General features: G+C 37.6%; 1 long non-coding RNA gene across 1 annotated transcript in view; it reads right to left on the reverse strand.

The window, feature by feature from the left end:
* LOC106505714 (uncharacterized) overlaps window positions 1-13,999 on the reverse strand; it is a 298,920-nt gene that overhangs the window by 207,948 nt on the left and 76,973 nt on the right. The window contains exon 2 of the long non-coding RNA XR_014824203.1: window positions 10,253-10,372. This is a non-coding gene — a long non-coding RNA (uncharacterized LOC106505714). The remainder of the gene's footprint in view (window positions 1-10,252; window positions 10,373-13,999) is intronic.

Genomic DNA, 13,999 nt, shown 5'->3' on the forward strand with positions numbered 1-13,999 from the left:
TATTCATTATATATAATAAAATATATGTATTTTTACAGACATTTATTTCTGAACACATCTACACCTGTATTTACAGCTATAAAATTTCCAATCCAACTATACAGGCATGATTCATTCTAGTTTCTTCATTTTCTGAATGTGTTGCTCCCTTTTCCAACAGTGAGAAACCAGACTTCTATTATCCTTAGTATTTTTTTAATACAAGGAATCCCCCAGTATGTAACCAATTGCCAATATCCCCCATCCAGCCCAGCCCCTGCAGTGTTCTCCCCTGCTCAAGCTCTAATGCCTGCACCTGGGCTGCATCCCCCTTCTGCATCTTGCTTTGCACCATTTAAGTTTCAAATTGAAATGTCCACAAGGGGAAGAGAAGAGAAAGGGGTAGAGGAAAAGGGGGTCTGATCCATATGCTTCATGGAAGTTACCACAATGTAATTTCCTTCCTTCTTCCCTTCCTTCCTTCCGTCTTCCTTTCTCTCTCTCTCTTCTCCTTTCTTATTCTTTGTGTGTGTGTGTGTCTCTCTCTCAGCCAGAACATAAACTCTGCAAAGGCAGGCACCTTGTCTGTCCTGCTACTGAAATATTCAGGCATTTGGGAGATAAGAAGAAGTGGATAGGTGTTTTTTCTGTAATGCACACTCAGAGGATTAAAAAACTGAAGGTACTGTTTTTCTTTGGATTAGTTAGACTTAAGCCTCTATAACAATGCAGATAGCAATCAGTTTAATTGCATGTTTAACATTCAAACAGATTGTTTTAGACTTGTAAAGGCTTAGTTTTAAAATGATAATTTTGTCAACTTTGGAGTTGTTGCCACCAGGACAAAAACAGTTCTACTTCTTGCTGTTTAATAGTAAGAACTTATTACTTAAATTAAAAAAAAAAAATCTTACCTCTATCATCACCCCCCAAAAATGATTATTCAGTTGAATAGGCTTATAAGTTAGTCAACATAATATTCAGAAGTAATTTAATGGAAGATTTATTTTGTACACTTAGGTTACATGGTTCCATTACGTTTTTCTTCATCCATGTAATATACATATTGTAATTTTGATGGATTAGTAGCAAAGAAAACCTGATTTAAATGTAAATTATATTCTACCTGTCAGGGAGGTAAATTACATAGTTAATTCTATGAAGAGACTGGTTTATTTTTTTCCCATTTCCTGATGTGATTTCTTCCAGAGGGACAAGTTTTTGACTTGGAGACATTCCGCATGCTATGGCATGTCCCATGTGATATGCTAGTTGCTAAGGTAACTGTATTTTCCTGAAAATACCAAACTAAACAGGAGCTTGAATCATCTGTATGCAATTTGCTGCTATTATATTTATTGAAATTTTCCTTAGCATGTAAATACACATATTGTGCCCAGATAATTCTGGATCCTTTCTCTGATCTTTTCTACACTAGCACAATCACAAGCGTAGTCAATTACACAAAGAGTTCTGTTACTTAGGGGATATGCAGTCGCTTAATCTAGACTGGACATATCTTTGCAATCTCTCTGCAGACAAATTTGTTAAATAAAGTTGCTGAAGAAATCGGATTGTGAGACACCCAAGAGGCTAAACTGCTTTTCAGAACCTTAACCTATTTTTGTAAACAAATTGATATCTCTAATAAAAATTGAACTTTTTGGAGTGGAACTTCAAAACATAGACTCCCTACTTTGAAATGTCTTATTAAAAATAGTAGAGTATCTATGCACATTGATAGCCACATATATGTATTATATTCATTTGAATTTAATAAATTGAAAGTCTTTTTTTCTATAGGGCTTATATTTCCTAATTTAGACTCTTCATTTCATCAATTAGCAAATTTGCTTAATACAGCTTTTAATCAATGAAGCAACTTAATAAAATATAGTTTTATAGGTTTCATGACTCTATTCATGAAGTTGATGAAATCACACATTATTGATTGATTTATTTTAATTAAAAGCATACTTTAAAATTCTCAATTTCTTTCTTGTAGCTTTTCTTGATCCCTGCACATCATTATCAAGAATTTCAACTTCACTTTGAAGAGAGTGCGTGGTAACATTTTTGAAAAAGAAATATAATTTTTGGAAACACACCCATATCTACCCAATGACAAAAATATCTACCTAACTCAGAGATTACCAGCATCTTCAGAATTAAATGGCCAGAATTCAAATTCATCTCTGCCCCTTTTCTAGAGTAGGATAGGGCTAGCTGAAGAAAGCATCAGTTTCCTCATCAGAACTTTGGGGAGTATAATAATGCAAATATACTTCCTAGGGTTGTCAGTGGATTAAATCAGATGATCTCTAAGAAAATCATAGTGCGTGATACATAAGTGTTTCATAAGTGTCATCGGCTATTTCTATTATCGTTTTTAAGTAGATTGGAATGAGAAACTCATTCAAAATATTCTTTCATGTGTTGAATATACATGTCTGGGACTCAGGTACTATAGATTTCATCAAGTGCTATTTTAGCTTCCTGTAGATGTAAACTTGGTGAGGCTTCCTTTGTGAAAGCTCAATACCAGTTTCATAAGAAAATTAAGGGTTCGACCAAATTACTTTTTTGAGAGTGAAGTTTGACTCCTCCCTTAAATGACAAAGCTTTCTAGTTTAAATTAGTTTATTACATGCTCCCAAGTCTTAGTCAGAAAGGAATATCTGAATAATGGGTTGACATTTTCTTGATGATTCATGCTGCCCCCTACGAAGTACAGTGCTGCAATCTAGCACTGCCCTTGGGGAATGCTGAAATTCATGGTCAGGTCTGTCCTGGACCACTGTGTTCACTTTTCTGTTTGAGATTCCTTTGGACTCTTTCTTCATTGTCAGTTGTCATTCTATGCCCTTAGCGATTCTGACCCTGTCTCATTTGTAACAGAGTAATTTGGAAAGAGACCAGTTTACCAAGCGAAAGGAAATGCCTGAGCAAGTAGAACGCATGACAAATATATATATATATATATATATATATATATATATATATATATATATATATTTACAAGAGAAAACCAGTGGCATCTGACCCGGCTGCTCTCTTCCCTGTAGGGATTCTGTGCAGGGAGGTTTGAGGTTGCTGTAATTCTATCAACAGGTTAAATGAGTCAGTTTACAATTACATCTAGAGGTCCTGGGTGACCATAAAAATGTACTATTGAAGAATGTTCCCTTTAGTGGGGAGATTGAGATTGCCTGTTGATTCCACTTTCAGTAGCAGAAAATACAAATGAGTCATGCTTGTTGCATAGTCAATATGTCTCCTGAGTCACACCAGTTCTCCAGAAGCTGCTTCACCTGCTTTCCTGCAAATAGTAATCTGTTATTTTAATTACATTTACACTGTCTGCATTTTTGCTTACAGTATGTAGTCCAATGCAGAAATAAGTTAATTTGAAGCTCCTTTTTACTTTTCTCTTGATAAAAGAACTTCTCATATGGTTTTGTAAATTAGACTTTTTGTCACTTGAAACCATTATATATTGAAGTCTGTCATCTTTCAACTTTGGAACTTTTTTTTTTAGATGTACAATTTTATGCTGTCATATTTTTGCTTCTTTTGGTAACAATAATTGGAGGATACACTATTCTTGATTCATCTGCATTATTCAATCATATTATCTACCTATTATCACATTTTTTATTTTTGTAACCAAGGTGTTATTATTTAGTTGATTCAATATTTCTATTTATTTCAATGTCCTCAGAGCCTAACCAGTTAATTACTTAAACAAACATCCATTATGGTCTTTTTGTTAATCATTTTATGTGTCAGTAGTGGCTAGCAGAATGCCTGGTATATATTAGATGTTCACTATATGTTAATCATAAATAAAGAAATGATTGTTGATTGCAGGCCTAGTGTTACCATAGTTGTAACGCTGAAGGACTTAATGAAGATGCTTTTGTTGTTTTTTAGCTGGTACGTTTTTGCTAATCCATCAGCTTATTCACTTGTTTTTTTATCATTAGTTAAAGTTTTTCAGGGTATGATTTTGTTAGTATAGAAGAATGAGGAGTGAGTCAAGGTCTATCAGTTCCCTCACTATATGCTCAGAACCTCTCTAGGTAACAGACACACAGAAGATGCTCAGTAAGTATTTCTTGACTCAGTGAATGAATTCAGAAAGTTCATAAAAAGGATGATGAATAAGAAGCAGAATTGTAGGAATTCCCTGGTGGTGCAAGGGTGTTAAGGATCTGGTATTATCACTGCAGTAGCTCAGGTCACTGCTGTGGCATGGGTTCAGTCCTTGGTCTGGGAAATTCCACATGCTATAGACAAGGCCAAAAAAAAAAAAAAAAGAGTAAAGTTTTAGTTTATTTGCTTGTGGTGAGAGTTATGGGCAGAGCATTCCCTTGGCTACTTGTCCCCCTCACAAATTCATTATTTCTTTGTAGACCATTCTATGTGGGAAGAAAAAGACCAGCTATAATTATCTTCAGAACTGGGATGTGATTATGAAATGCTTCCTAACTACAACAGGATTCGTAAGGAGTATGGAAGCAACACATGTCTCTACCCACAGCCCCAGTCATTGACACTTTATCAACCCATGGCACAGAGCATACCCTCCATCCAAGAGTCCAGTCATTGCTGCTATGTTAAAGAGCTTCCATTGCTGACTGCATCACCTTTGATAACCATATGACCTTTGGAAATCATATTCTTTGTTCAACTATGAAAACCACTGTCTTGGAGAACACTATTATCTACATGTTCATCCTACGGCTTATACTTCTGATGGCAAAATTATTACTTTTAAGTTACAGAAGTCTACTCATTGCAAAAATGACTAGCAAAGTTCTAGCCTTGTAAATACAATAGATTTTTAAATGAATTATTCTATTATTGTTTGCTACTTTCCATCTCAACTCAAAATTTTAAGACCAACATTTCATTCCAATACATGTCTATGGTTCCTTCTTCGGGATCATGTTGCTTAAAAACACATTGTTTTAGATCACAAGGAGTTTTGGAGAGAAAATATCTATGAGTAACATACATAGAGAGTACATGAGGGTAGCACAAAGCACTTTCAAGAAAACAGATCATAGGGACTAGGAGATGCAGTGAGAAAAGGCTATGGAAAGAGGCTTTACTCAACAAATATTTAATTAGTATGTATTAGGTGTAGGCATAAGTACTCGTGGTATAAACTGAGTAATGGCTCCCACAGCCTAGTCTTTAGAACATATGAATGTTATCTTAATATGACCAAGGAAAAAGGTCTTTACAGATGTGAATAAGAACCTGGAGATGGTGAGGTTATTCTGGATTATCCTGGTGGGTCCAATGTAATCATAAGTGTCCCCATAGAGAAAGGTAGAATGATTTGACACACACAGAGAAGGGGTGTGAAGACAGAGCAGGGGGAAACTTGAAGATGTTGGCCTTGAAGGCTGGAGTAACACATCCACAAGCCAAGGACTGTTAGCAGCCATTCCTTAAGGAGAACTGGAAGAGGCAAGAAGGAAAAACTTCTCCCCTGGAGCTTCCAGGATGAGCAGCCCTGCCAACTTGACCTTGGTCCAGTGATACTGACTTGAGACTCTATCCTCCAGAACTGTGAGATAATAACTTCCTGTTGTTTTAAGCTTCTTTGTAACAGAAGTACCAGAAAACTAATACAATGCCTGAAGTTATATCAGTAAAGGAAAGCAGACACAGATCTGGCTCTTTACTACGTGTATGATTCTAAAAAGTAGGAGAGAAATTCACACCTACCACCCACCTACTGTGTTCCAGGCATGAGATATTTTCTTTATATTATTTCAACCTTTACAACACCATTATTTTTTCCTGACTAGCATCCACATTTTTGGTAATAGCTTTTAAAATGGTCTTGAATTTTAAAATTGACTAACAGTAAGAATAACATTTGCCTCAGATAGCATAGATTTTTCAGTTTTTTGTTCTTATCCAAAGCAGCTATACTTACCAGGTTTCTTATTTTAAACTACACGGTTCGACGGCCCTAAGGAGATGAGCTATTCTATCTGACATGAATATTAGGGAAACTCTGAAGAACACATCCTAGCTTTCATAAGAAGAAATTATTCTTAGTTGAAATTACTCTTAACTGCTGTTTGTCTCTAAACGCCCAGAAAAAAAGCAGCCCTGAGGAGCTATCCACCAACCCTGGGGGTTAGGAGGAAATGGGGTAAAGGGGAACAGCATCAAGGCTGGTAGGTAGCATAAGTTTTCATGAACTCCTATGCCCAGCCCAACCTCAGGGCTGCTCTGATATTTCTCATGAGGACATCGGTCCCTGCGGTAGTTGCCATCATATTGTGAGGCCAGGGGACTAGCAATGATTGTGCTAAGGGAATGGAATGCGCAAGGGAAAGACCAGAACTTAATTTGATTACCCCCTTCTCTGCTGCTAACAGCTGCCCTTAACCCATAGCAGTAGGTTCATCATCTCACCCCACCAACATGCACACTCATTCCCATAGCTTTCCTTCTCCTGACAGTTTTCTTTCACATTCATTGCTTGTGATCTTGGAATGTTTCCTTCATACGATGAGAGCCACAGAATAGAGGGCACCATCGCCCTCTCTCCAGGGGGGAGTGAGACACACACATCATGGGTGCCCAGCTGTCTCATTACTGTTAAACCTGCTGGACTCCCTGTCAGAAGTTTTGTTTCTTACCAAATAGCTGAGACTGATCCAGTTACTGAGGGACCTTCAGGCTTCAAGAACCATCCACCTACATCTTTCCATCTGTGTATAACCTGGGATTCTTCCCTTGGTCTCCACTGAGTCTGGAAACCTGGGAGCAGTATTAACTCTAGTACTTTTCCCTCTTAACTTATACCTGGTTTGCTGTTTTCACCACATAAATGTCAACATGATTAGAGGAAAAGGAATGTTCCTTTAGTTTCTCCTTCAAAGCTCAGAAATTAGTCTTCCTGGACAAGGGAAGGAGCACAGTATCAGAGGCAAGCAAATAGACTCTCCTCAGATTGTGAACCTTGGGTAGAACTTATTACATCTGAAAAAATGTTAGACCTGGTTGATTTCAAAGATAATGCTCTAAAATTCCCTGAGTGCCTGTCTTTCATTTTAGCATATTCTTTACTTTGTTCAAATTTGGCAAAGTCCCTCTGTCTTGCTTATCACCAAAAACCTTAATCAGCTCACCTAACGTGCAGATTATAAGAAAAAAATAAATAAGATAATGTATGCAAAGCATTGTGCATGGTACCTGGCACCAGCATTTAATGAATGCAAACTTCATAATATTAAGGGTGAAGGGTAAAGATCAAATCAAAATGAAATGTACAGGTGCTTTGTGAAAGTTATAAATGCCAGTTATTATAAGTTTATTATCATTCTTACTCTGAGAGGGACAATTCAATGTACGCAGATTATAAATTCCTGTTACTTGCATTCATGTTATTTTATGGATTCAGTCTGTGCTGTTCACCCCACTACATTAGCACTTTCTGTGCTTGTTCTTTTTCTTTAGATAAATAATGGTAATGTGTCCAAATTAATCCAATTGGAATTAATTAAATTAGCTTATTGGAAAAATAACGTACTTTAGGTACATTTCTGAAGAGTCTGTCTCAACATTAAACATGTCCTTAAGAAATTAATAAAATCAGCTGATGGTTTATCTCTTCTGACCATCTGGGTTTCCACATTAATTGCTGCTGACAAGTCACTCTTTCTGTTGAATTTCTAAGTTCAGGTAGAAATAGCATTTTGTTCTTTACCATTCATACCTCAGTTCACACTTGCTCACAAAAAAAGAATTCAAACGAATTGATTAAGAAAAATCAGCAGGAGTCTAATTCCGGCATATGTCCATATACATTCATTATAAAATAGATTCAGACTTTAAAAGATAAATATTTCTAGGTAAACTTAATTAAAAACAGATACAACCATTAAGTAGATGAAATTGAATTCCAGGTCTGGGCATCTTGGTATAATCAGTGGATGGCTAAACACTTTTTCTTGCCTTTGCCCCATTCAAGAAAACAGTTAGCCAACATTTTATGAATGTGTTATGAGTGTGTATTTTTTGTGCCTAGCCATTGATATGACTGTTACAATGGTGACAAAAAATGTACAAAAAAAGTTAGGAATTCTAGTGTGTTTTATTTTATTTTTTAATTTTGTATTTTTTTTTTTTTCTTTTTAGGGCCATACCTGCATTATATGGAAGTTTCCAGGCCAGGGGTCGAATTGGGGCTCTAGCTGCAGGTTTACGCCACAGCCACAGCTACAGCAACTCATGATACAAGTCTCATCTGCAATTACACCACAGCTCATGGCAATACTGGATCTTTAACCCACTGAGCAAGGCCAGGGATGGAACTCACATCTTCATGGATACTAGTTGTTTTTGTTACCACTGAGCCATGACGAAAACCCCAAGAATTCCAGAGTCTTAAGACTTAGTTGAAGATCTAGCTTTGCTATCTATTAAATATTATATCTAAATTTCCTCAGCTGGAAATTAAAGAGACTGATGGGCCCACTAACCACTCAATGGGATGCTGGAAACAAATTGTGCCTGTGAGAATGCTTGATAAATATCTAGAAATTACTTGTTATATTTATTTTAAGACACAGGGATTGGTGAGTTTATATATTAACTAGGAAGGCATTATCAAATATAAGGTAATTTTACTATCAGGTGCAAAGTTGGTAGTCACAATTAGGACCAGAATTTCATGGAGCCAATAAAATTTTAACAGATATTTTTTCTATTTCTGTAAATATCTTTACCCTTGGAGTCATAATTCTTTTTGTGTGTGTGTCTTTAGGGCCACACCCATAGCACATGGAAATTCCCAGGCTAGAGGATTCCTATGCCACAGCCACAGCAATGCCAGATCCAAGCCGTGTCTATGACCTACACCACAGCTCACGGCAACATCAGATCCTTAACCCACTGAGAGAGGCCAGGGATTGAATCTGTGTCCTCATGGATGCTAGTCAGATTCATTTCTGCTGAGCCACGATGGGAACTCCCTGGAGTCATAATTTATACCCATTAGAAAAATCTTGTTGGTTTTCCTTTCAAAACAAACCTTATGTTTGTCCGTATTTGCCTACCTCCACTGTTAAGACCCTAGTCCAAACCTCCATCATCTAGCACTTGGAAAAGTGCAGAAGCTGCCTAACTGCTCCACCTCCATTTCCTTTTGCATTGCTATTAATAATTCCCACAATAGTCAGTGATCCTTTTTTTTATTTATTTTTTATTTTTATTTTTTGTCTTTTTGCCATTTCTTGGGCCGCTCCAGCGGCATATGGAGGTTCCCAGGCTAGGGGTCTAATCGGAGCTGTAGCTGCCGGCCTACGCCAGAGCCACAGCAACGCGGGATCCGAGCCGCCTCTGCAACCTATGCCACAGCTCACGGCAACGCCAGATCGTTAACCCACTGAGCAAGGGCAGGGATGGAACCCGGGACCTCATGGTTCCTAGCCGGATTCGTTAACCACTGCGCCACGACGGGAACTCCAGGTCAGTGATTCTTAACAAGGTAGATCCTATAGTACAACTCGTCTGTTCTCTCCAATAGATTCCCATACATTTGGAATAAAATGAAAAAAAAATATTACCAAGGGCTAGAAAGCTCTCTAGTATATCTTTAGATAGAAATATTATCTTTAAAAACCTATATATAATATTTGATAGAGAGTAAATCTGAATCTTCAGTAAATCTTCTGTCTGCCTCTGCAAGCTCATTTCTCATTCTTCTTGCCTCATTTACTGGCTGCAGCTTCCTCCTCATCAGACGCAAGTTCCTGAAATCTCAGTCTACACTAGCTATTCTCTCTGACTGGAATATTGAGTTCTGTCTTATACCAAATATAAAAACACAGATACAAAGAATAATTCCAGATAAATTTTAAAAGGCAAAACGATTTGCAAAAGGAAACACAATGGCGAGTTTAGAAAGTATTAGACAGTATTATAATACCTCCGTCACTTTGGAGAAAAAAAAATGTATGAGGTGAGAAACACACAAAGCACTAACTATAAAAGAAGGGATGACAAGTTGGAGTACATTTAAATAAAAAAAAATTATGTTTCTTCATGGAGACCAGTAAGAGAGTAAAAAGTGTACACCTTTAAGCTGTATACTTTTGTGTGCTTCTCTACATAAATATTTTATCTTACACACTTGCACACCTAAAGGCTACAAACTTAGGAAATGTGACTTACAAACACCAGAGGGCTGGGGGGTGAAGAGAACATTGCAGAGAGAGTAGAGGACCTCTAAGCTTACCTAAAGTTGAAGGAGAAGTTGCCACTTTGGAGATTCCCTGGAGGAAGAGGCGACTGGAGAGCAGAGAATGTGGTGAGGCGCCAAAACACTGGGCCTGTCTCTGCAGTGCCAGCAACTGTCCTAAAAGACACATTACTGCCTGGCTAGTATGTGGTATAAGTTATTTTGAAATAACTCAACCTCTTTATTCTTGGTATCCTCTTCAATATGTGCTTCTTTCTGCAAAAGTTCATTACAACAAGTTAAATCATCTTTAAAGTTTTACCTTTTTTCTACTGAGTTCAATAGAGCAAAATTGAAATTACAATCTCAAGAAATTCAATTAAAATATTAGATGATAATCCTACAAAGCTGACTTTACATACTGGTTAATGAGTTCCAGTTTCATAATTTTCAGTGCATTTTAGAGCACACTGCAAGTCGTGTCAGCATTAAATTAACAATGAAAACCATCCCTGACTTGCTAGTAAGCCTTGGCTGAGAAGAATTCAAAATTTCACACCCATCAGTACTGTGCTCTAATGTGGTACCAGCCTGAATAAAAATGTTATACTATATACAGCTATCTTTCTCTCAAGTCAAGAATTTCAATTTGTTACTACTGGAAATAAACTCATCATAGTTTCTAATTATCTTGACTGAGCTCTCAAACAAAAGGCATTCACTGTTGTAAATATTTAGCCAGTAATTATTAAATAGATCAGCCCAGCGTGACTATTCCAGCTGGAGGAGGAGAACAGATTTCTTGCTGCTCATGTTACTGTATAAACCATCATTTAAATAAGGCTGAGGATGATGGGACTGATTATCTCTGCTCCTGGGATTCATTACATTCTCACAACACACTTGCCAGCTGAAGTCCACATACTGTCAGAGCTTAAAAGAAGTCTGCCATTAAAGTTTTCAGACTATTTTCATCACCCGTCGTTTCATTTTTAGGACCAGGTATGTGAAGCGGTCTACCTCTAGCAAAAAATCTAACTCATTGGCCAGGGATGGGGCTTCTGATGCAAAAGCTGTAACTTTTCCTTGCCTTGATTCCTAATTACGATCTATATTTCACTGTGTTTAAAAATAATATCCTGGAGTTCCCGTCGTGGCTCAGTGGTTAATGAATCTGACTAGGAACCATGAGGTTGCAGGTTCGAGCCCTGGCCTTGCTCAGTGAGTTAAGGATCAGGCGTTGCCATGAGCTGTGGTGTAGGTTGCAGATGCAGCTCAGATCCTGCGTTGATGTGGTTATGGCGCAGGCCAGCAGCTATAGCTCTGATTCAGCCCCTAGCCTGGGAATCTCCCTATGCCACAGGTGTGGCCCTAGAAAGCAAAAAACAAACAAACAAACAAACAAAAAACAGCAAACAAAAAAACAGTAGTTAGTGTATTTGTTGGCTTTTTTTTCTTTTAGTGTTGACGTTTAATAGGCAAACTATCTGTGTTTCATTCCACTTTCCAAGAATTTTCCTTGTCATCCAAACTTAGGAAATGAAAATTTAATTTAGACCAGCCCCTGAAGGAGTAACCACTCTCTCCTCTCATATGACACATGACCACCCCAAGAGATATGAGTCAAATCTTCCAAACACTTGATAATATTATAAATATGATTCTAGTTGATCATTATTTTACTTTGTTCATTAAAAATGGATGGAAATCAGACATAATTGCCACATGAAGTTAGGCTCTCACCAAAGGGATAAGAGAAACTTGATTCCACTTTCAAAGCCACTGTATAAGCTGCTAATCATCTGGTTATGCTGTCCTAGCTTATGAGAATGCGGAAGTGGTTGAGCACAACTTATCACTCTAGCACAGAAATAACTCAAAGAAGACTGAAGTAAAAGCCCACACGTGCATGATGCATCTCAGCGTTCAGAACACTGTACATCCATTAGATCTTTAACATATAGCACATGGCCATATTCCCATATGGCTGGTGTCGCATGGAGACAAGGCCAGTTTGTGAATATCGTGTTGGCAGTAGGAAGAGTAGAATAGGAAAACAGAATGGCATATGTTTAAAGGGCTGGAAGATTGTTGTTTCCATCTTATCCCCAAAGAATTTCACTGTGGAGATGGGGCCTGTTCTGGGATCCAGTAGGGCAGTCCAATGTGTCAAAGCCTGAGGTCTCTCCACCTACCCTGGCTGAGCATGAACATAAACTCCAGGCTTCCTGTCACTCACAAAGAGCTTGGTATGTGTTAAGCTAGGACACTTAAGAACAGCAATAAACCACCCAGCTGCAGCTTTCCTCCTTCGCATGTGACTCCACTGTGAAACATGGATGTTAAAAAGGAACAAAGGAGCCCCTTTTCAAACTGCTGTCCTTTGGTATTTTAATATTTGGCTTTTCAAATTGTTCCTCCAGGCAGACCGTGAGCTCTTGGCAGTAGGGGTTGTAAAGTCCTAGGGTCTAGCACAGGGCCAGTAATAGGCATGAAGCTTTTAGGACAGTCTGCAAACCACGAGGGAGGCAAAAGCTCAATTATCCGAATGAGTTAATAATTAGTGAATGAAATTTTAAAGAAAATTGAGCATAATATTAAAATAAATATAATAGTAATAGTAATGGATCAAGGACAAGGCAATTGGTATTCAAGAGGTAATGAATCCATAAACACATAAAAAAATTAATAATCATTTTCTTATTTTTAATTGCTTTTATATTTAATAATCTTTATAATAACTTATACTTTTCTATATTTGATAGCCATTTTAATACTATTTAATGATAAATTTTCCATATTTAAAAATTTACCAAACATGAAAATACAAAATAAATTAATGCAATATTTAGACCACTTGCAATAAATTTTAGCAATAATACCCATTGTCAGTGAGGATGGGATGAAAGATATTAGCAGCATTTTAATTGGAGGCGCAATATGATAATAAGAATTAAGAACAATTTGAACCAGATGTCAACTCACATCTCAGCTCAACCACTGACCAGCTGAGTAATCCTGAGCAAGTGTTTTACCCTCTGGGAGGCAGGACAGTTGCTCCTTCGCTCATGGCCTCATGGCCGCATCATGATACCCAAATGTGATAAAGCGACAAGCACTACCATAGCAGGCATTCAATAAAAGCCCTGCTTTTCCCTTATTCTCCTTTGTTCTCTCTTCAAGTACCCTATGCAAATAATTTTGCTGATTACTTTGTCTAGCATGCATCTGAGTATTGAAATACTATTCCTGAGTTGCTTTTCCCCAGCCAACAGGACTCAGGTATTTACTGTTGAAGAGGCATGGAACCATATGGGGGGAGGGTCACTTCTCCCCTTCCTGGAGCTGAGTGGTTTCCCAAGCAAAGTGGTCACAGTTACTGTACAGTCTGTAAACCATAAGGGAGGCAATAGCTCAAGTCATCTCTCCCCTTTGATGAGTTTTGCCATGGCCACAACCTGTCTGGCTGCCCAGACAGTTTGTATCAGCTCATGTTCAATGGTTAATTATGGCTTTGCCCTTTTATTTATTTATTTTTAAGGGGGGTGAGTGAATAGTTTAATCTACCTCCATTTGTGAATCATTGGCCTGTATCAATCCACCAAACCTCACACATCCTAATCCATTAGGAGAAGAAGATGATGATGATCTTGGAGAAGGAGAAAGGGGAGTGCGGGAAGGGAAGGAGAAGAGAAAGAGGAATGGTGATGAAAACTGTAGATACTGTTCATCAGATTAACCCCACATCTTAGTGTTGAATCTAAGGCAATGATAAAATTTGGAGGGAAAACCTTTAAAATATAT

Source organism: Sus scrofa, chromosome 13 (assembly GCF_054392235.1).
Source record: "Sus scrofa isolate SSC_HxYL_T2T_F1_AM1 chromosome 13, Sscrofa_HxYL_maternal_Yorkshire_Landrace_v2.0, whole genome shotgun sequence".
Lineage (NCBI taxonomy): Eukaryota > Metazoa > Chordata > Mammalia > Artiodactyla > Suidae > Sus > Sus scrofa.